Genomic DNA, 20,949 nt, shown 5'->3' on the forward strand with positions numbered 1-20,949 from the left:
GGTTTCTGCTGTATCAGGGCTACTTTAAATCTATTCATTAAAAGGGTATATTAGATTCAAGGTGCCGATAGGGTCATTCTCAATAACTTCACACACACGCTACTGTGCAATTCCAAGTCAAATTCTGTCTGTAAACCTATACCTGTCACCCAGCGCCTAAATAATAGGCCTCAAATTCATATTCATCTAAATCTGTGGTTATTGCTGAGGCTGGTCAAGTTATTTTGGGTCCGTCAAAGCACAGTTTTTGTTCTGGGTTGAAATACAATTCCCAACTTAGCAATTCTCTAAATTAGTGGTTTCTGCTATATCAGGCCTACTTTAAATCTATCCCTAAAAGGGTATATTAGATTCAAGGTGCTGATAGGGTCATTCTCAATAACTTCACACACACGCTACTGTGCAATTCCAAGTCAAATTCTGTCTGTAAACGTATAATTGTCACCCAGCGCCTAAATAACAGGCCTCAAATTTATATTCATCTAAATCTGTCGTTACTGCTGTGCCTTTATTAGTGTAATACGGTACCTAAATAGATAGCCAGATAGTGTTAGGTGTCTGTAAAAAAGGCCTGAATTTGAATTCAATACATTGGGCCAAATAATATTTTTCTTATTGTGGTGAACGGTAACAATGAGGAAAACATCTAGTGAGGGATGCGGACGCGGACATGGTCGTGGTGGTGTTAGTGGACCCTTTGGTGCTGGGAGAGGACGTGGCCGCTCTGCCACACGTCTTAGTGTACCTACTACCTCAGGTCCCAGTAGCAGCCATAATTTACAGCTATATTTGGTGGGGCCCAATGCCGTTCTAAGGATGGTAAGGCCTGAGCAGGTACAGGCATTAGTCAATTGGGTGGCCGACAGTGGATCCAGCACGTTCACATTATCTCCCACCCAGTCTTCTGCAGAAAGCGCACAGATGGCGCCTGAAAACCAAGCCCATCAGTCTGTCACATCACCCCCATGCATACCAGGGAAACTGTCTGAGCCTCAAGTTATGCAGCAGTCTCTTATGCTGTTTGAAGACTCCGCTGGCAGGGTTTCCCAAGGGCATCCACCTAGCCCTTCCCCAGCGGTGGAAGACATAGAATGCACTGACGCACAACCACTTATGTTTCCTGATGATGAGGACATGGGAATACCACCTCAGCACGTCTCTGATGATGACGAAACACAGGTGCCAACTGCTGCGTCTTTCTGCAGTGTGCAGACTGAACAGGAGATCAGGGAGGAAGACTGGGTGGAAGACGATGCAGGGGACGATGAGGTCCTAGACCCCACATGGAATGAAGGTCTTGCCACTGACTTTCACAGTTCGGAGGAAGAGGCAGTGGTGAGACCGAGCCAACAGCATAGCAAAAGAGGGAGCAGTGGGCAAAAGCAGAAGATCCGCCGCCAAGAGACTCCGTCTGCTACTGACCGCCGCCATCTGGGACCGAGCACCCCAAAGGCAGCTTCAAGGAGTTTCCTGGCATGGCACTTCTTCAAACAATGTGCTGACGACAAGACCCAAGTGGTTTGCACACTGTGCCATCAGAGCCTGAAGCGAGGCATTAACGTTCTGAACCTTAGCACAACCCGCATGACCAGGCACCTGCATGCAAAGCATGAACTGCAGTGGAGTAAACACCTTAAAAACAAGGAAGTCACTCAGGCTCCCCCTGCTACCTCTTCTGCTGCTGCCGCCTCGGCCTCTTCTGCTGCTGCCGCCTCGGCCTCTTCCTCCGCCTCTGGAGGAACGTTGGCACCTGCCGCCCAGCAAACAGAGGATGTACCACCAAAACCACCACCTCCGTCACCAAGCATCTCAACCATGTCACACGCCAGTGTTCAGCTCTCCGTCTCACAAACATTTGAGAGAAAGCTTAAATTCCCACCTAGCCACCCTCGATCCCTGGCCCTAAATGCCAGCATTTCTAAACTACTGGCCTATGAAATGCTGTCATTTAGGCTGGTGGACACAGACAGCTTCGAAAAGCTCATGTCTGCTTGCTGTCCCACAGTATGTTGTTCCCAGCCGGCACTACTTCTCCAAGAGAGCCGTGCCTTCCCTGCACAACCAAGTATCCGATAAGATCAAGTGTGCACTGCGCAACGCCATCTGTGGCAAGGTCCACCTAACCACAGATACGTGGACCAGTAAGCACGGCCAGGGACGTTATATCTCCCTAACTGCACACTGGGTAAATGTAGTTGCGGCTGGGCCCCAGGCGGAGAGCAGTTTGGCGCACGTCCTTCCGCCGCCAAGGATCGCAGGGCAACATTCTTTGCCTCCTGTTGCCTCCTCCTCCTACTCAGCTTCCTCCTCCTCTTCTTCCACCTGCTCATCCAGTCAGCCACACACCTTCACCACCAACTACAGCACAGCCCGGGGTAAACGTCAGCAGGCCATTCTGAAACTCATATGTTTGGGGGACAGGCCACACACAGGAGTTGTGGCGGGGTATAGAACAACAGACCGACGAGTGGTTGCTGCCTGTGAGCCTCAAGCCCGGCCTGGTGGTGTGCGATAATGGGCGAAATCTCATTGCAGCTCTGGGACTAGCCGGTTTGACGCACATCCCTTGTCTGGCGCATGTGCTAAATTTGGTGGTGCAGAAGTTCATTCACAACTACCCCGACATGTCAGAGCTGCTGCATAAAGTGCGGGCCGTCTGTTCGTACTTTCGGCGTTCACGTCCTGCCGCTGCTCGCCAGTCTGCGCTACATCGTAACTTCGGCCTTCCCGCTCACCGCGGCTCATATGCGACGTGTCCACCAGGTGGAACTCCACCTTGCACATGCTGGACAGACTGTGCGAGCAGCAGCAGGCTATAGTGGAGTTTCAGCTGCAGCACGCACGGGTCAGTCGCACTGCGGAACAGCACCACTTCACCACCAATGACTGGGCCTCCATGCAAGACCTGTGTGCCCTGTTGTGCTGTTTCGAGTACTCCACCAACATGGCCAGTGGCGATGATGCCGTTATCAGCGTTACAATACCACTTCTATGTCTCCTTGAGAAAACACTTAGGGCGATGATGGAAGAGAAGGTGGCCCAGGAGGAGGAAGAGGGGTCATTTTTAGCACTTTCAGGCCATTCTCTTCGAAGTGACTCAGAGGGAGGTTTTTTGCAACAGCAGAGGCCAGGTACAAATGTGGCCAGTCAGGGCCCACTACTGGAGGACGAGGATGAGGAGGAGGATGAGGATGAAGCATGGTCAAAGCGGGGTGGCACCCAACGCAGCTCGGGCCCATCACTGGTGCATGGCTGGGGGGAAATGCAGGACGATGACGATACGCCTCCCACAGAGGACAGCTTGTCCTTACCTCTGGGCAGCCTGGCACACATGAGTGACTACATGCTGCAGTGCCTGCGCAACGACAGCAGAGTTGCCCACATTTTAACGTGTGCGGACTACTGGGTTGCCACCCTGCTGGATCCACGGTACAAAGACAATGTGCCCACCTTACTTCCTGCACTGGAGCGTGATAGGAAGATTAGCGAGTACAAGCGCACGTTGGTAGACGCGCTACTGAGAGCATTCCCAAATGTCACAGGGGAACAAGTGGAAGCCCAAGGTGAAGGCAGAGGAGGAGCAAGAGGTCGCCAAGGCAGCTGTGTCATGGCCAGCTCCTCTGAGGGCAGGGTTAGCATGGCAGAGATGTGGAAAAGTTTTGTCAACACGCCACAGCTAACTGCACACCACCTTATACGCAACGTGTTAGCAGGAGGCAACATTTCACTAACATGGTGAAACAGTACGTGTGCACACCCCTCCACGTACTGACTGATGGTTCGGCCCCATTCAACTTCTGGGTCTCTAAATTGTCCACGTGGCCAGAGCTAGCCTTTTATGCCTTGGAGGTGCTGGCCTGCCCGGTGGCCAGCGTTTTGTCTGAACATGTATTCAGCACGGCAGGGGGCGTCATTACAGACAAACGCAGCCGCCTGTCTACAGCCAATGTGGACAAGCTGACGTTCATAAAAATGAACCAGGCATGGATCCCAGAGGACCTGTCCATCCCTTGTGCAGATTAGACATTAACTACCTCCCCTTAACCATGTATTATTGTACTCCAGGGCACTTCCTCATTCAATCCTATTTTTATTTTCATTTTACCATTATATTGCGGGGCAACCCAAAGTTGAATGAACCTCTCCTCTGTCTGGGTGCCGGGGCCTAAATATATGACAATGGACTGTTCCAATGTTGGGTGACGTGAAGCATGATTCTCTGCTATGACATGAAGACTGATTCTCTGCTGACATGAAGCCAGATTCTCTGCTATGGGACCTCTCTCCTCTGCCTGGATGCCTGGGCCTAAATATCTGACAATGGACTGTTCCAGTGGTGGGTGACGTGAAGCATGATTCTCTGCTATGACATGAAGACTGATTCTCTGCTGACATGAAGCCAGATTTTCTGTTACGGGACCTCTCTCCTCTGCCTTGGTCTAAATATCTGACAATGGACTGTTCTAGTGTTAGGTGACGTAAAGCATGATTCTTTGCTATGACATGTAGACTGATTCTCTTCTGACATGAAGCCAGATTCTCTGTAATGGGACCTCTGTCCTCTGCCTGGGTGCCGGGGCCTAAATATATGACAATAGACTGTTCCAGTGGTGGGTGACGTGAAGCCTGATTCTCTGCTATGGGACCTCTCTCCAATTGATATTGGTTAATTTATATTTATTTTATTTTTATTCATTTCCCTATCCACATTTGTTTGCAGGGGATTTACCTACATGTTGCTGCCGTTTGCAGCCCTCTAGCCCTTTCCTGGGCTGTTTTACAGCCTTTTCAGTGCTGAAAAGTTCGGGTCTCCATTGACTTCAATGGGGTTCGGGTTCGGGACGAAGTTCGGGTCGGGTTCGGATCCCGAACCCGAACATTTCCGGGAAGTTCGGCAGAACTTCTCAAACCTGAACATCCAGGTGTTCTCTCAACTCTACTTGCAGATAAAAAAAAATCTATTTATTATTTTTCTGTGATATAATCCCAGTTGCAAGCCAGTGTGTGTCTGGCCACAGACTGTACTGTGGCCACTGGCTAGGCCACCACTCATACCATTACAGGGTGTCACTCACAAATGCCTTGTAGATAAAAGAAAAAAATCTATTTATTATTTTTCTGTGATATAATCCCAGTTGCAAGCCAGTGTGTGTCAGGCCCACACAGACTGTACTGTGCCCACTGCCCACCACTTATATAGGGTGGCACAGTACCTTGCACGCATAGTACCACTTATCTAAAAGAGAATGACAGGCAGAGACAGGCCACCCCGCAGGGGCCGTCGTGGTCGTGGTGCTGTGATTTCCACTGGCCCTGGAATAATGCCCAGTGTTCAGAGGCCACGTACACTAATCCCCAAAAATTTGGAGAAAATATTTGACTGGCTTACACAGAACATCCAATCTTCAACAGCTTCCGCTAAGAACCATGACGCACCATCCTCCTCCAGCTCTGCTTTGTTTACCTGCTCTCCAGTTACCACTCTCCCGACTGCCGCCATCACCACCACTACCACCACAGCCGCTTCACTTGATCCCTCGGAGGAGTTATTTACACATCAGTTGGATGAAATTAGTGATGCACAACCATTATTGCCAGAGGATGTAGATAACAGGGATATGTCTCAGTGAGGCAGCATTACACACATGGACGTACAGTGTGATGGTGATGTTGTACCCGCTGCTGCTTCCGGTGCTGAGGTGTCAGATACAGGTGAAGCGGTTGATGATGACGATGTGTCCGTGGATGCCATGTGGGTGCCTGCTCGAAGAGAAGAAGAAGAGGGGGGAAAGTTCAGAAGGGGAGACAGAGAAGGAGGAGTTGTGTTGGAAGCAGGGGGAGGTCGTCACAAGGAGCTAGTGGCACAGTCAGACAGCATGTATCAGCACCCGGGGTCAGCCAGACAGCGTGCCAATCAACGCATGCTGTTGCCACCACCAGAATGCCATCATTGCAAAGCTCAGCAGTGTGGCGTTTTTTGTGTGTGTCTGCCTCTAATAACAGCAATGCCATTTGCAACCTGTGCCAAAAGAAACTGAGTTGTGGGAAGTCCAACACCCACCTCGGTACAACTGCTTTGCAAAGGCACATGATCTAACATCACAAATGCCAATGGGATCAACACATAAGTACAAGCAGCACACAAACTCAAAGCCACCATCCTCCTCCTGGTCCAGCATCTTCAGTCACGTCAACCACTGCTGTCCTCCTTGCCCCCTCTCAACCAACCGCCACTCCACCTCTCACCTTCAGCAGTTCCATCTTATCTGCCCACAGTCAGGTGTCTGTAAAGGAGATGTTTGAGCGTAAGAAGCCAATTTCACAAAGTCACCCGCTTGCCCGGCGTCTGACAGCTGGCTTGACGGAACTCTTAGCCCACCAGCTTTTACCATACCAGCTGGTGCAGTCTGAGGCCTTCAAAAAATTTGTCGCTATTGGGACACCACAGTGGAAGGTACCCGGACAATTTTTTTTTTTTCAAAAAAGGCAATCCGAAACCTTTACTCAGTGATTGAAAAGGAAGTCATGGCATCTCTGGCATACAGTGTTGGGGCAAGGGTCCATCTGATAATAGGTCTGCAAAGCACGGTCAGGGCAGGTATATCATCTACACTGCGCATTGGGTCAACCTGCTGACGGCTGCCAAGCATGGAATGCGTGGCTCTGCAGCGGAGTTGGTGACACCGCCACAACTTGCAGGCAGGCCTACTGCCACCTCCTCTACTCCATCCTCTTCGATAACCTCAGCTGAGTCCTCTTCTGCTGCGGCGTCTGGCTGCACATCAACTGAATCTCCCCAGCTCCCCAGGGGCTATTCCACATCCCGGATACGACAGTGTCACGCTGTCTTGGGGTTGACTTGCCTAAAAGTAGAGAGCCACACCGGACCAGCACTCCTGTCCGCCCTGAATGCACAGGTGGATCAGTGGCTGACCCCACACCAACTGGAGATTGGCAAAGTGGTGTGTGACAATGGAAGCAATTTGTTGGAGGCATTGAATTTGGGCAAGTTGTCACATGTGCCGTGCATGGCACATGTGTTGAATCTGATCGTACAACGCTTTGTCTAAGTACCCAGGCTTACAGGACATCCTCAAGCAGGCCAGGAAGGTGTGTGGCCATTTCAGGCGTTCCTACACGGCCATGGCGCACTTTTCGGACATTCAGTGCCGAAACAACATGCCAGTGAGGCGCTTGATTTGCGACAGCCTGACACGTTTGAATTCAACACTCCTAATGTTCGACTGCCTGCTCCAACAAGAAAAAGCCGTCAACGAGTATTTGTATGACCGGGGTGCTAGGAAAGCCTCTGCGGAGCTGGGAATTTTTTTGCCACGTTACTGGACGCTCATGCGCAATGCCTGTAGGCTCATGTGTCCTTTTGAGGAGGTGACAAACCTAGTCAGTCGCACCGAAGGCACCATCTGCGACCTCAGCCCATTTGTTTTCTTCCTGGAGCGTGCCCTGTGAAGAGTGCTGGATCAGGCTGTAGATGAGCGTGAAAAGGAAGAGTTGTGGTCACCATCACCTCTAGAAACAGCCTTATCATCATCACTTGCTGGACCTACGGCAACGCTGCAAGAGGAGTATGAGGAAGAGGAGTCAGAGGAGGAATGTGGCTTTGAGGAGGATGAAGACCAACCACAGCAGGCATCCCACTGTGCTCGTTGTTGTCACATATCTGGGACCCGTGGTGTTGTACGTGGCTGGGGGGAAGAACAGACCGTCAATGACATCAGTGAGGACGAGGAACGGGAAATGAGTAGCTCAGCATCCAACCTTGTGCAAATGGGGTCTTTCATGCTGTCATGTCTGTTGAGGGACCCTCGTAAAAAAAGGATGAAGAAGAACGACCTGTACTGGGTGGCCACGCTACTAGACCCCCGGTATAAGCAAAAAGTCACGGAAATGTTACCAAATTACCAAAAGTTCAAAACCAAACTAAAATATATGCTTTAAACAGCTTATAACCTTGGTCTGAGCTATCCCAGTTTGCGATAGAACTTCTGGCCTGCCCCGCTTCAAGTGTCCTGTCAGAAAGGACCTTCAGTGCAGCAGGAGACATTGTCACTGACAAAAGAAGTTGCCTCGGTCAAAAAAGTGTTGATTACCTCACCTTCATTAAGATGAATGAGGCATGGATCCCGAAGGGACTGACAGTGGGGGATACGTTTGACTAACAAAAGGCCTGATGACATGCCTTGGCCTCAAAATTGTCCCCACGCTGCTGTATTTAATGTCTGCATACCAGATGACTTTTATGAATTCTCCGCCACCAACTAAGGTTCAAGCTGCAATGTTTTAGTCACCTTTCTGCCTTGAAAACATCCATTTTTTCTTCCGGCCGCTGCTACAACAGTGGCTGCAACAATAACATTGTTTTTCAGGCATGTGTACATGCCTCATTTTTCTGGCCTCTGGTGCTGCACTGTGGCTGCAAAAACAAAACAAAAAAAAAGGCACATCCAAGTTTTAATTCCCCTTCGGGAATGGTACCTTGTTGTGGTGAAGGGGCTTGCGTATCACAATGAAGCGATCATCACCTCTATAAGTGTGTTGGCAATTTTGCCACACCCCAGATGATAAGGCCGTTGCTTCATTATGATCAGACCAAAAGTGATCGGGACGGCTGGATGTTTTTTCATAGAAAAAACGTACATTTTTTTATTTATTTTTTTAAGTTGTATGGGTGGGTTTTTAATACATAAAATAAAAAAAAGCATAATAAAGTCTCTTAATAGTTTATAAGAAATAAGGCAGACAATTTAAAAAATCCCCATCAATTCCAATACAAAGCAAGTACAAAGCTCAGAACTAAATTATTGCAGGATGTCTTAATGGTTCGTTAATTTGACAATGGATAATCAATTCGACACAGGGTAGGGGACGTAACAGGGATTAAACTGATAGGATTTGTACTAGTTAAGACACCACTCATATAGGGTGTCACAGCACATTGCTCCGTGCACGCGCAGTGCCCCAACTTGGGAGTAAGAGGACCGACCAAGCTGCTTTTTCCATCTCCCGGTTCCTAAAATCAATTCAGTTTGGTGTATCAGAGTTTGGTCTGTCACTGTGCAGGCAGTCGAAGGTACCCGGCCTAAATTTTTTTTCACAAAAGGCAATCCCTGATATGGGACGTAACAGAGATTAAACTGATGAGAAGAGAACTACAGAAAATACCACTCATATCGGGTGTGACAGTAAATTGCTTGGCGCAGACGCAGTGACCGTGGATTCAAACAAAGGGGAGGGAGCCAACTTTTTTTAACCATCTCCCCATTCAAAAAATCTATTCAATAATTGGACCCCAGATTGGGGACGTAACAGGGATTAAACTGATGAGAAGAGAACTACAGAAAAAAACACTCATATTGGATGTGACAGTAAATTGCACGGCGCAGACACAGTGACCGTGGATTCAAACAAAGGGGAGGGAGCCAGCGTTTTTTTTAACCATCTCCCTGTTCGAAAAATCAATTAAATAAATGGCCTTCAGATTGGGGACGTAACAGGGATTAAACTGATGAGAAGAGAACTACAGAAAATGCCACTCATATCGGGTGTGACAGTAAATTGCACGGCAACGACGCAGTGACCGTGGATTCAAACAAAGGGGAGGGAGCCAGCGTTTTTTTAACCATCTCCCCATTCGAAAAATCAATTCAATTCACCTTTCGGGGACCCTTGGTGTTGTACGTGGCTGGGTGGAGGAAGAAACCTTTAATGACATCAACGGGACATGGCTAGCTTGGTATCCAACCTTGTGCAAATGGGGAGTTTGCGGTTGGGCAAATGGACTGTTTGCGGTGGTTTGCGGTGCATTAAAAGGAGAGTTTGGTCTGTCAATGTCTGTGCAGCGGACGTAACCCTTACACTACCTGATCTATACAACATCATACCTGATCGTATACACACACTTGATGTTTTAAACCACGTTGTTCAAAATATTTTAGGATTGTTAGGTGATTTATGCCCTTTATGGATTAAAATCCAACTCTGCTTCAACTATGTAATTTTCAATGGGAGTTTTGCCTTGGATCCCCCTCCAGCATGCCACAGTCCAGGTGTTAGTCCCCTTGAAACAACTTTTCCATCACTTCTGTGGCTAGAAAGAGTCCCTGTGGGTTTTAAAATTTGCCTGCCTACTGAAGTCAATGGCGGTTCGCCCGTTCGTGAACATTTACAGAAATTCACATTCGCCGTTCGCGAACTGAAAATTTTATGTTCGCAACATCTCTACTGAACATGAGCCCCTGAGTTTTCATCACTTTATACCTTGTAATGAGCAAATTTTAAGACAAAATCTGGGAAAGATTGACTCCATTGGATACAGAAGCAAGCAGGACTAAAGCTCTTCATGAAAAAAAAAACTTATGTATTTTAAAGGACAAAATAAGATTTTTGCTTAGAGGACAGACAGCAATTAACAGGACAGACTACAAACAACAAGCACCATCATCATCCATCATCCAAACCCCCCACAACCCCACTAGAAACTGCTAGAGACCAAGTTTCATAGAAATAAGGATATCATTCAAGAAATGGAAAACCACAATTTGGAACAAGAAATGTCCAGCAATGAACAGTCGTGGCCAAAAGTTTTGAGAATGACACAAATATTAGTTTTCACATAGTTTTCACATAATTGCTTTTAGATCTTTGTTTCAGTTGTTTCTGTGATGTAGTGAAATATAATACACGCACTTCATACGTTTCAAAGGCTTTTATCGACAATTACATGACATTTATGCAAAGAGTCAGTATTTGCAGTGTTGGCCCTTCTTTTTCAGGACCTCTGCAATTCGACTGGGCATGCTCTCAATCAACTTCTGGGCCAATTCCTGACTGATAGCAACCCATTCTTTCATAATCACTTCTTGGAATTTGAAAGAAGGTATGAAGGAATAGCTCACTCTTGTGCAAATTGAGGACTAGGTGCTCTAGGCCAGAAAAACTGTATCACCCATACAGATAGATATTGAAAATGAAAGTTAAATAAATTGGGCTGGCACTCTATATGTGTGGTATTATGGAAAAGAATGGTATGTTCTTATATTAAAATATCGATGTAATAAAACTTTAGTATGTAAAGTGATCACAATTCAATTCAAAATCAAATACAATAAAATACACAGTGAAATAAAAATATAAAAACACTAAAAATTGATGGATGGCAGCACTAGTAGGTATTAGTTCTGTTAGTAATTCATGATATTAGTTGCATAGCTTATAACGGACCAGGCTAGATTGAATGAGGTAATTGTCCTTGTATTCACAAAGTGAGGAATGCAAACCATATACAAAAAATGATGATAATCTGATAGTTGTGTGTCTTACGCACAAATACACCACAGATATGATATCTGTTAAATAGCGGTTATTTACAGTCACTGTAATTGAATACTCCGAGGTAAGAAAATAGTGTCGGATCTTACCTTGATCCGGCTAGGATATGGAGTAGAATTACTCACGCTTAGTTCGTTTGTATAATGCGCGTGGTCCCGCGTTTGGAGGTAGATGCCGGAGCAGTGCGGTCTATGGCGTGCTGCTGGGTTAGCCGTCTGTATCACGGAGTGTTCTGTATCTCACGTGATCCGTGACGTATCTCCGGTCCAAGACTCTTACAGAGTGTCGCGGGATCCGATATGCTTCTAGTTAGCAATTGATAACGAAAAGCTGTGTTCGGAAGATCCTGAATAGAGTTTTTCACTGGAGTGCTCCAATTATTGGAGTGAAATGTTCACAGATTAATTTGACTGTGTATTTGAAACAAGGCCTTGGTTGTAATGGGAGTATATCAGCCGGTTACGCCAAACGCGTTTCGGGGACCTCTTCCCCTTCTTCAGTGGCAGCATGAAACAAGGCCTTGGTTGTAATGGGAGTATATCAGCCGGTTACGCCAAACGCGTTTCGGGGACCTCTTCCCCTTCTTTAGTGGGTTTTTGTTTGTCCACCCGCCTCTTGAGGATTGACCACAAGTTCTCAATGGGATTAAGATCTGGGGACTTTCCAGGCCATGGACCCAAAACGTCAACGTTTTGGTCCCCGAGCCACTTAGTTATCACTTTTGCCTTATGCTCCATCGTGCTGGAAAATGCATTGTTCTTCACCAAACTGTTGTTGGATTGTTGGAAGAAGTTGCTGTTGGAGGGTGTTTTGGTACCATTCTTTATTCATGGCTGTGTTTTTGGGCAAAATTGTGAGTGAGCCTACTCCCTTGGATGAGAAGCAACCCCACACATCAATGGTCTCAGGATGCTTTACTGTTGGCATGACACAGGACTGATAGTAGCGCTCACCTTTTCTTCTCCGGACAAGCCTTTTTCCTGATGCCCCAAACAATCGGAAAGAGGCTTCATCGGAGAATATGACTTTGCCCCAGTCCTCAGCAGTCCATTCACCATATTTTCTGCAGAAGATCAATCTGTCCCTGATGTTTTTTTTTTAGAGATGTGGCTTCTTTGCTGCCCTTCTTGACACCAGGCCATCTTCCAAAAGTCTTCGCCTCACTGTGCGTGCAGATGCGCTCACACCTGCCTGCTGCCATTCCTGAGCAAGCTCTGCACTTGTGGCACTCTGATCCCGCAGCTGAATCCTCTTTAGGAGATGATCCTGGTGCTTGCTGGACTTTCTTGGATGCCCTGAAGCCTTCTTAACAAGAATTGAACCTCTTTCCTTGAAGTTCTTGATGATCCTATAAATTGTTGATTGAGGTGCAATCTTAGTAGCCACAATATCCTTGCCTGTGAAGCCATTTTTATGCAACGCAATGATGGCTGCACACGTTTTTTTGCAGGTCACCATGGTTAACAATGGAAGAACAATGATTTCAAGCATCACCCTCCTTTTAACAGGTCAAGTCTGCCATTTTAACCCAATCAGCCTGACATAATGATCTCCAGCCTTGTGCGCGTCAACATTCTCACCTGAGTTAACAAGACGATTACTGAAATGATCTCAGCAGGTCCTTTAATGACAGCAATGAAATGCAGTGGAAAGTTTTTTTGGGGATTAAGTTAATTTTCATGGCAAAGAAGGACTATGCAATTCATCTGATCACTCTTCATAACATTCTGGAGTATATGCAAATTGCTATTATAAAAACTTAAGCAGCAACTTTTCCAATTTCCAATATTTATGTAATTCTCAAAACTTTTGGCCACGACTGTACATGATGAATAGACACAAGCCTCAGCCAGCAGGGGGTCAGACATCCCTGAGATAACATACTCAGAAGGGCTGAAGAGCACTCAAGCAAGGAAAGCTGTAAAAAATTCCACCATTAGGCAGAGTCCAGAGACCCTCTATGCTGATGTCGCTTATAGCGAGTCACAGAGGAGGAAAACAGACATAGTGTTCTTTAATAAGAAGCTGTCTGCCTGGCACACAGCCTTCTGCAGACATTATATTATATCAAAGTGTGGCATCAACAGGGGCTGACAGATCAGGATAAAGAAAACAGGGGACGAGGAAGACACTGTACTCACCTTAAATCTATACAACACTGGCACCATCATGATACAAGGCAATGAGGACAACTTAACACAGTTTGAAAGAACCTTTCCTCATATTAAAAACCTGGCCCAAAAATACAAGTTTTTCTTCTCAGAAAATCTAGAGACATCCCCGAGAGACCCCCCTGAGGCTTTAGGTGAGGATGCTTCCCACTCAACACCCAGCATTCTCAGAGACTGTTTATCTGAATTAGAAAGAGACTTTGTTCAATTCAAGGAAGAACTTCAAAGAAACTGAAGTGACAAAAATGCTAATGACAAAGCACTTAATGAAATAAACAAAGAAAGCTTCAACAAGAGATAACATATCTAAAGATGCAGATACAGGAAGGAGGGTCAGGGAAGAGCAGAGACACATTGACAACCAGCGTTTAGAACTTTATACCAAAGATCCATAACACATTAACAGAGCCAACAATTATTAGAACCCCAAGCACAAATCAACAGGAAGACCTAGTAACAGGACCGAACAGCACCCAGGAAACCTTCACCAAACAGCAAGTGGCCCGTAAGCCCCAATGTCCGGATGCAGTACTAATCATAGACTCCAAAGGGAAATACCTGAACATGAGGCGGCTTTTCCCAAAAGAAAAAGTTAAAAAAATTAATTGTGCAATGATCGAACAAGTCACAGGAGTTATCAATGATCCACACTTCACGAATCCAACCAATAGCATCATACATATGCAGGGCTGTCTTTAACATTGATTGGACCCTGGGCAAGAATTTACTTGGGCCCCCTGGATAACCCCCCCCCCCCCCCCGCACTTTGCTGTACTTGCTATACAGCAGAACTTACCTGTCACATCCAGGGCCTCCAGGTGACGTCTCCTCTCTGTCATCATCTTCTCCACTCGGTCTGGACAACTTCTCTCAGCCGCCTTGTCTCTGCAGAGTGTGACACACAGACATCTTAGCTTCCTCACATTCTATCATTATCCCCCAACTGGAGTCTTCACAGTGTTATCCTGCTGCTTGCTGTGCCCCCCCTCCCCCCCTCCCCCAGGGGTGTAGCTATAGAGGGTGCAGAGGTAGCAGTCGCTACCGGGCCCAGGAGCATGAAGGGGCCCAAAGACACTTGTGCCGCATAAGAAGACACACAAAGCACTGAGGGAAGGGGGCCCAAGATGAACTCTTGCACCGGAGCCCATGAGCCTTTAGTTACGCCCCTACCCCCCCCCCCCCAATACCCCCAAATACTATCCTGAAGAAACATTACTGCCCCCATAGTAATAGTGCTCCTCATAGTCCCACCAATAGTAATTCCCTTCTAGAATGCCCTCATTAGTAACACTGCCCCAACTGTGATAATGCTCCTCAACAATGCCCCCCATTATTAGAAGAGCCCTCCCATATTAATAATACCCTCACAGAGTCCCTAGTAGAAATAAGGCCCCTTATTGTTCCCCTCAGTAGTAATAAGGCCCCCATAGTGCGCTTAGTAGAAATAAGGCGGATCTATAAGACCCTCCTATAGAGCCCCCAGTAGTAATAAGATGCCTATAATGTCCCCTGGATCTGCAGTGCCCCCTGCAATCATACTCCTCCCTCCACCATACAGTCCCATGTAAATAACATCATCTCCTCCCCAGCTGCCTCCAACGCATAATCCAATGCAAACATCACCCCCTATGGCTACTTTCACACTTGCGTTCGTGCGGATCTGTCCTGTACTTGTAAAGGACGGATCAGCACCGATAATACAAACGAATGCATCCGTTCAGGACCGATCCGTTTGTATTAGATTTGAGTTTCTAAGTCCCAATACGGATCCGTCCTGACTTACATTGAAAGTCAATGGGGGGACGGATCCGTTTACAATTGCACCATTTTGTGTCAATGCAAAGGGATCCGTCCCCATTTACTTACATTGTAAGTCAGGACGGATCCGTTTGGCTCTGCAAGGCCATGCGGACACAAAAACGCTGCTCGCAGCATTTTGGGGTCCGTCTCCCTCCCTTCAGCCCTAACATACATCCCAGTTAAATAACTACAACTCCCAGCATTGCTCTGCCTCTCCCTTCACTTACCTCTCCAGTCCTGCATTAGGCTCCTCCTCTTCACTCTGGTCCAATCCTGCACTGGTCACATGATGGTGACATCATCCAGGTCATCCTATCACAGCCTGTTTTGCTGATCACATGACCTGTGATGTCACCACAGGTCCTTCGCCTCTTCCCAGTGTAAGATTCAATTGTATTGCCGTTCTGTGTACGGCAATACAGTTGTATCTAGCAGGCAGGCAGGACATTCGGGGCCTGGGACAAAACATCCGGGGCCCAGGCCCCGAATGTTTTAACCTAGCGACACCCCAACCTAGTCACTAGTGAATGGGAGTCGGGAAACGGAGCTCCCATGGGCCCCCAGGAGCAACTGGGCCTGGGGCAGCTGCCCCTTTTGCCCTGCGGCAAAGACGGCCCTGTATGGGTACAAACAACCTTCAATACCATCAGCAGCAGATTGTGGAAAAGCTGACCCAGCTGGCAAAAACTGCACAACAGAAGTTCCGGGCCAGTAAAATAAGAGTGTCATCCCTGCAGCCCAGAAAGGATGTACCCAACGATACCATCCAAACCATTAACACTGAACTAGCAGCTAAGATCAGCTCTGTGCCAAACGTCAACCTGGAACTACACCCCACCATCAACTACCTTCATCTATAGGACAGCAAACACCTAAATAAACAAGGAGTCAGCCTCCTGGCCAAAGAAATGAAGGACATTGTACTAAACAGAACCCTCGGCCTAGACCCTACACAGGCCAATTTGGAGACAACAGGGAAAGTCCACCGACAACACAAAGACCTCAAGTATCAAACGCCACACCACAAACAGAAATGAAGGCCCTGTACCCCAACGAGGGCCGGGCAGAGGCAAAAACCATGAAGGAAACCACGCGCCTCACACAGAGAAATACAGAGCAGAGACCTAGATGATATAAAAAACCTGCTCAGAATTTTATGTAGAACATTCAAGTGACTCAACACAAGCCTTATCTATCATACCAGAACCAGTCAGACCACCAGCTCGTCCTATTAAACACGCTCATTACAAGGTATAAGGACCCGCTATGACATCCTTTATAATCAGCAGCTGGAGCATCCAAGGTCTGAACATGTCAGCCTTTGGATATAAAGTAAATGATCCAGACTTCACCCAGAGTTTGAGAAAGATCGACATTCAAATCCTTCTAGAAACATGGACTAAAGCAGAGTGTCAGTCCCTGGCACCCACTGGATACAGGGAAATCTCTGTACTGGCCCTGAAAAATAAAACCACCAAACTTGGCTGCTGTTTGGGAGGAATACTAGTGTGGTATAAAGTAGAGCTCCATGAGCAGATCAGACCAGTAAAACGGGGAAACAGCCACATCTGGATCAGAATAGACTGCTCATCTACCTCTGTGCGGCCTACGTACCACCACCTGAGTCTGCTTACTACACCCCAGAATGCTTTGAGATTCTGCAAACGGAAGCCGTCCACTATCAAACCCTAGGAAAAGTTCTTATAATGGGAGATCTCAATGAACAGGCAGGGAAAGAGACTACCTGACCACAGATGGAAACATCTCTTTATGGTGGATATAAAAGGTCTACACACCCCTGCCCTGCTAAAATGACAGGTTTCTGAGACGTAAAACCTTTTTCCACCTTTAATGTGATCTATAAACTGTACAACTCAATTGAAAAACAAACTGAAATGTTTTAGGTAGAGGAAAGAAAAAATATAAAAATAAAATAATATGGTTGTATAAGTGTGCACACCCTTAAACTAATACTTTGTTGAAGCACCTTTTGATTTTATTACAGCACTAAGTTTTTTGGGGTATAAGTCTATCAGCATGTCACATTTTGACTTGGCAAGATTTGCCCACTCTTCATTGCAAAAACACTCCAAATCTGTCAGATTGCGAGCGCATTTTCTGTGTACAGCCCTCTTCAGACCACCCCACAGATTTTCAATCGGATTCAGGTCTGGGCTCTGGCTGGGCCATTCCAAAACTTTAATCTTCTTCTGTTGAACCCATTGCTTTGTTGATTTGGATGTATGCTTTGGGTCGTTGCCATACTGAAAGATGAAGTTCCTCTTCATGTTCAGCTTTCTAGCAGCAGCCTGAAGGTTTTTTGCAAATATTAACTGGTATTTGGAACTATTCATAATTCCCCCTAGCTTAACTAAGGCCCCAGTTACAGCTGAAGAAAAACAGCCCCAAAGCATGAATTATGGCCAAAAAGTTCAACCTTGGTTTCATCAGACCAGAACATCTTTTCCCACATGCTTTTGGGAGACATCAGATGTGTTTTTGCAAAATGTAGCCTGGCTTGGATGTTTTTCTTCGTAAGAAATGTTCAAAATGTTCAGATAATACACTGGCTGAAGGGCAGGCCAGCACCTCCAAGGCGTAAAGGGCAAGCTCAGGCCATGTGCCCAATTTGGAGCCCCAGAAGTTGAAGGAGGCAGACCCGTCATTCAGTACGTGTAGGCGTGTGCACACATACTGCTCCACCATATAGGTGAAATGCTGCCTCCTGCTAAGACGTTCCACATCAGCTGGTGGTGCTGGTTGTTGTGGCGTGCTGACAAATCTTTTCCACATTTCAGCCATGCCAACCCTGCCTTCTGAGGTGCTGGCGGTGCCCCAGCTGCATTGGGAACCACTTCCTCGTCCTCTGCCTTCGCCTTCTGCTTCCTCTGTGCCCCATCTGTCAGGTGGGAATGCCATGAGCAGCGCGTCTACCAGTGTGCGCTTGTACTCGCGCATCTTACGATCACGCTCCAGTGAGGGAATTAAGGATGGTACGTTGTCCTTGTAACGGGGATCCAGCAGCGTGGCCACCCAGTAATCAGCACAAGTTAGAATGTGGGCAACTCTGCTGTCGTTGCGGAGACACTGCAGCATGTAATCGCTCATGTGTGCCATGCTGCCCAGAGGCAACGAAAAGCTGTCCTCTGTGGGAGGTGTATCGTCTGTGTCCTCTGTATTCCCCAATCCACGCACCAGTAATGGCCATGAGCTGGTCTGGGTGCCACCCTGCTGTGAACATGGTTCCTCCTCCTCCAACTCCTTAACCTCATCCACCAGAACTGTGCCCTGGCTGGACAATTGTGTACCTTGGGTTTTTGAGTGCAGGAACCCACCCTCGGAGCCACTTGGGAATGACTGGCCGGAAACACTAGGAAATTATCGCTCTTCCTCCTCCTTCGCCTGTGCCACATCCTCTTCCATCATCGACAGGAGCGTTTTTTCAAGGAGGCATAGAAGTAGCATAGTAACGTTGAGAACGGCATTATCGGCACTGGCCATTATGGTGGAGTACTCAAAACAGCGCAACAATGAACACAGGTCTCGCATGGAGGCCCAGTCATTGGTGGTGAAGTGGTGCTGTTCCGAAGAGCGACCCACCTGTGCGTTCTGCATCTGAAACTCCACTATCGCCTGCTGCTGCTCGCACAGTCTGGCCAGCATGTGCAAGGTGGAGTTCCACCTTGTGGGCACGTCGCATATGAGGCAGTGAGTGGGAAGGGCGAAGTTACACTGCTGCGCTGACAGGCGAGCAGCAGCAGGGTGAGAACGCAGAAAGCGTGCACAGATGGCCCGCACTTTATGCAGCAGCTCTGACATATCGGGGTAATTTTTTAGGAATATCTGCACCACCAAATTCAGCACATGCGCCATGCAAGAGATGTGCGTCAAACCGGCTAGTCCCAGAGCTGCTACGAGATTTCGCCCATTATCGCACACCATCAGGCTGGGCTTGAGGCTGACTGGCACAAACTACTCATCGGTCTATTGTTTAAGGTCCGTCCGCAGCTCCTGCGCGCCCCCCAAACAGATAAGTTTTTAAACTGCCTGCTGTCGTTTACCCCTGGCTGTGCTGATGTTAGTGGTGAAGGTGGTATGCTGACCGGATGAGGAGCTGGTAGAGGATGAGGAAGCAGAGTAGGAGGAGGAAGCAACAGGAGGCAAACTTAAGTGCCCTGCAATCCTCGGTGTTGGAAGGACATGGCCGAAACTGCTAGCGGCCTCAGGCCCAGCCGCCACTGCATTTACCTAGTGTGCTGTTATGGAGATATTACGGCCCTGACCGTGCTTACTGGTCCACGTATCCATAGTCAGGTGCACCTTGCCACAGATGGCGTTGCGCAGTGCACACCTGTTTTTGTTCCCTACTTGGTTGTGCAGGAAAGGGATGGCTCGCCTTGGAAAGAGTAGTGGCGGCTGGGTACGACATACTGTGGGACAGCCACCGCCATAAGGCCTTAAAAACTATCTGTCTCCACCAGACAGAATGGCAGCATTTCAAAGGCCAGTAATTTAGAAATGTTGGCATTCAGGGCTAGGTATCGCGGGTGGATAGGAGGGTACTTCCTATTCCTCTCCAGCGTTTGGGAGATGGAGAGCTGAACGCTTCCGTGGGACATTGTGGAGATGCTTGGTGACCCAGGTGTTGGTGTTGCTGGAAGATCCTCTGTTTGCGGGGTGGCAGGTGGCACTGTCACTCCAGAGGTGGATGAAGAGGCCGAGACTGCAGCAAAAGAGGAAGCAGGAGGAGCCAGAGACCTTTCTTGGTTTTTGAGGTGTCTACTCCACGGCAGCTCGTGCTTTGCACTTAAATTCCTGGTCATGCAGGTTGTGCTTAGGTTGAGAACGTTTATGCCTCGCTTCAGGCTCTGATTGCACAGCATGCAAACCACTCATGTCTTGTCGTCAGCACATTGTCTGAAGAACTGCCATGCCAGGGAACTCCTTGGAGCTGGCTTTGGTGTGCTCGGTCCCTTGCTGCGTTGGGCAGTAGCAGGCGTACTGTCTAGAGGATGGCAGCTCCACTTTTGCACCCTGCTCCCTCTTCTGTTGTGCTGGTGGCTCTGTGCGACCACCGCCTGACCTTGATTCCATGTGGGGTCAAGGACCTCATCGTCCTCCACATCATCTTCCACCCAGTCTTCACTCCTGCCTTCCTTGTCGGTATGCACACTTTCGAAAGCCCCAGCAGTTGGCACCTGTGTTTCGTCATCATCCAAGACGTGCTGCGATGGTCCTCTCATGTATTCATCTTGAAAGATAAGTGATTGGGCATCTTCCACTTCTGGGGCAGGGCTAGGTGGATGGCCCTGGGAAACCCTGCAAACAGAGTCATCAAAAAGCAGAAGAGACTGCTGCATGACTTGGGGCTCAGACTGCTTGGCTGATTTGCAAGGGAGTGAGGTGAAAGACTGATGGACATCGGCTGCAGGTGCCATCTGTGGTCTTTCAGCAGGAGACTGGGTGGGAGACAATGTGAAGGAACTTGATCCACTGTCAGCAACCCAATCTACTATCGCCTGTACTTGTTCGTAGAGCCCCATTAGGCCCGACCAAATACCGCTGCAGGTTCTGTCGCCTACTCGCACCTGAGGAAGGAGTTTCACTTGAGCGTGTAGCTGGCACAGAT

At 47.9% G+C, this 20,949-nt stretch overlaps 1 protein-coding gene across 4 annotated transcripts in view; it reads right to left on the bottom strand.

Annotated features, from left to right (window-relative positions):
* SELL (selectin L) overlaps positions 1–20,949 on the bottom strand; it is a 982,371-nt gene that overhangs the window by 345,128 nt on the left and 616,294 nt on the right. The window lies entirely within an intron of this gene.

The sequence above is a fragment of the Bufo gargarizans genome, chromosome 7 (assembly GCF_014858855.1).
Source record: "Bufo gargarizans isolate SCDJY-AF-19 chromosome 7, ASM1485885v1, whole genome shotgun sequence".
NCBI classification, from domain to species: Eukaryota; Metazoa; Chordata; class Amphibia; order Anura; family Bufonidae; genus Bufo; species Bufo gargarizans.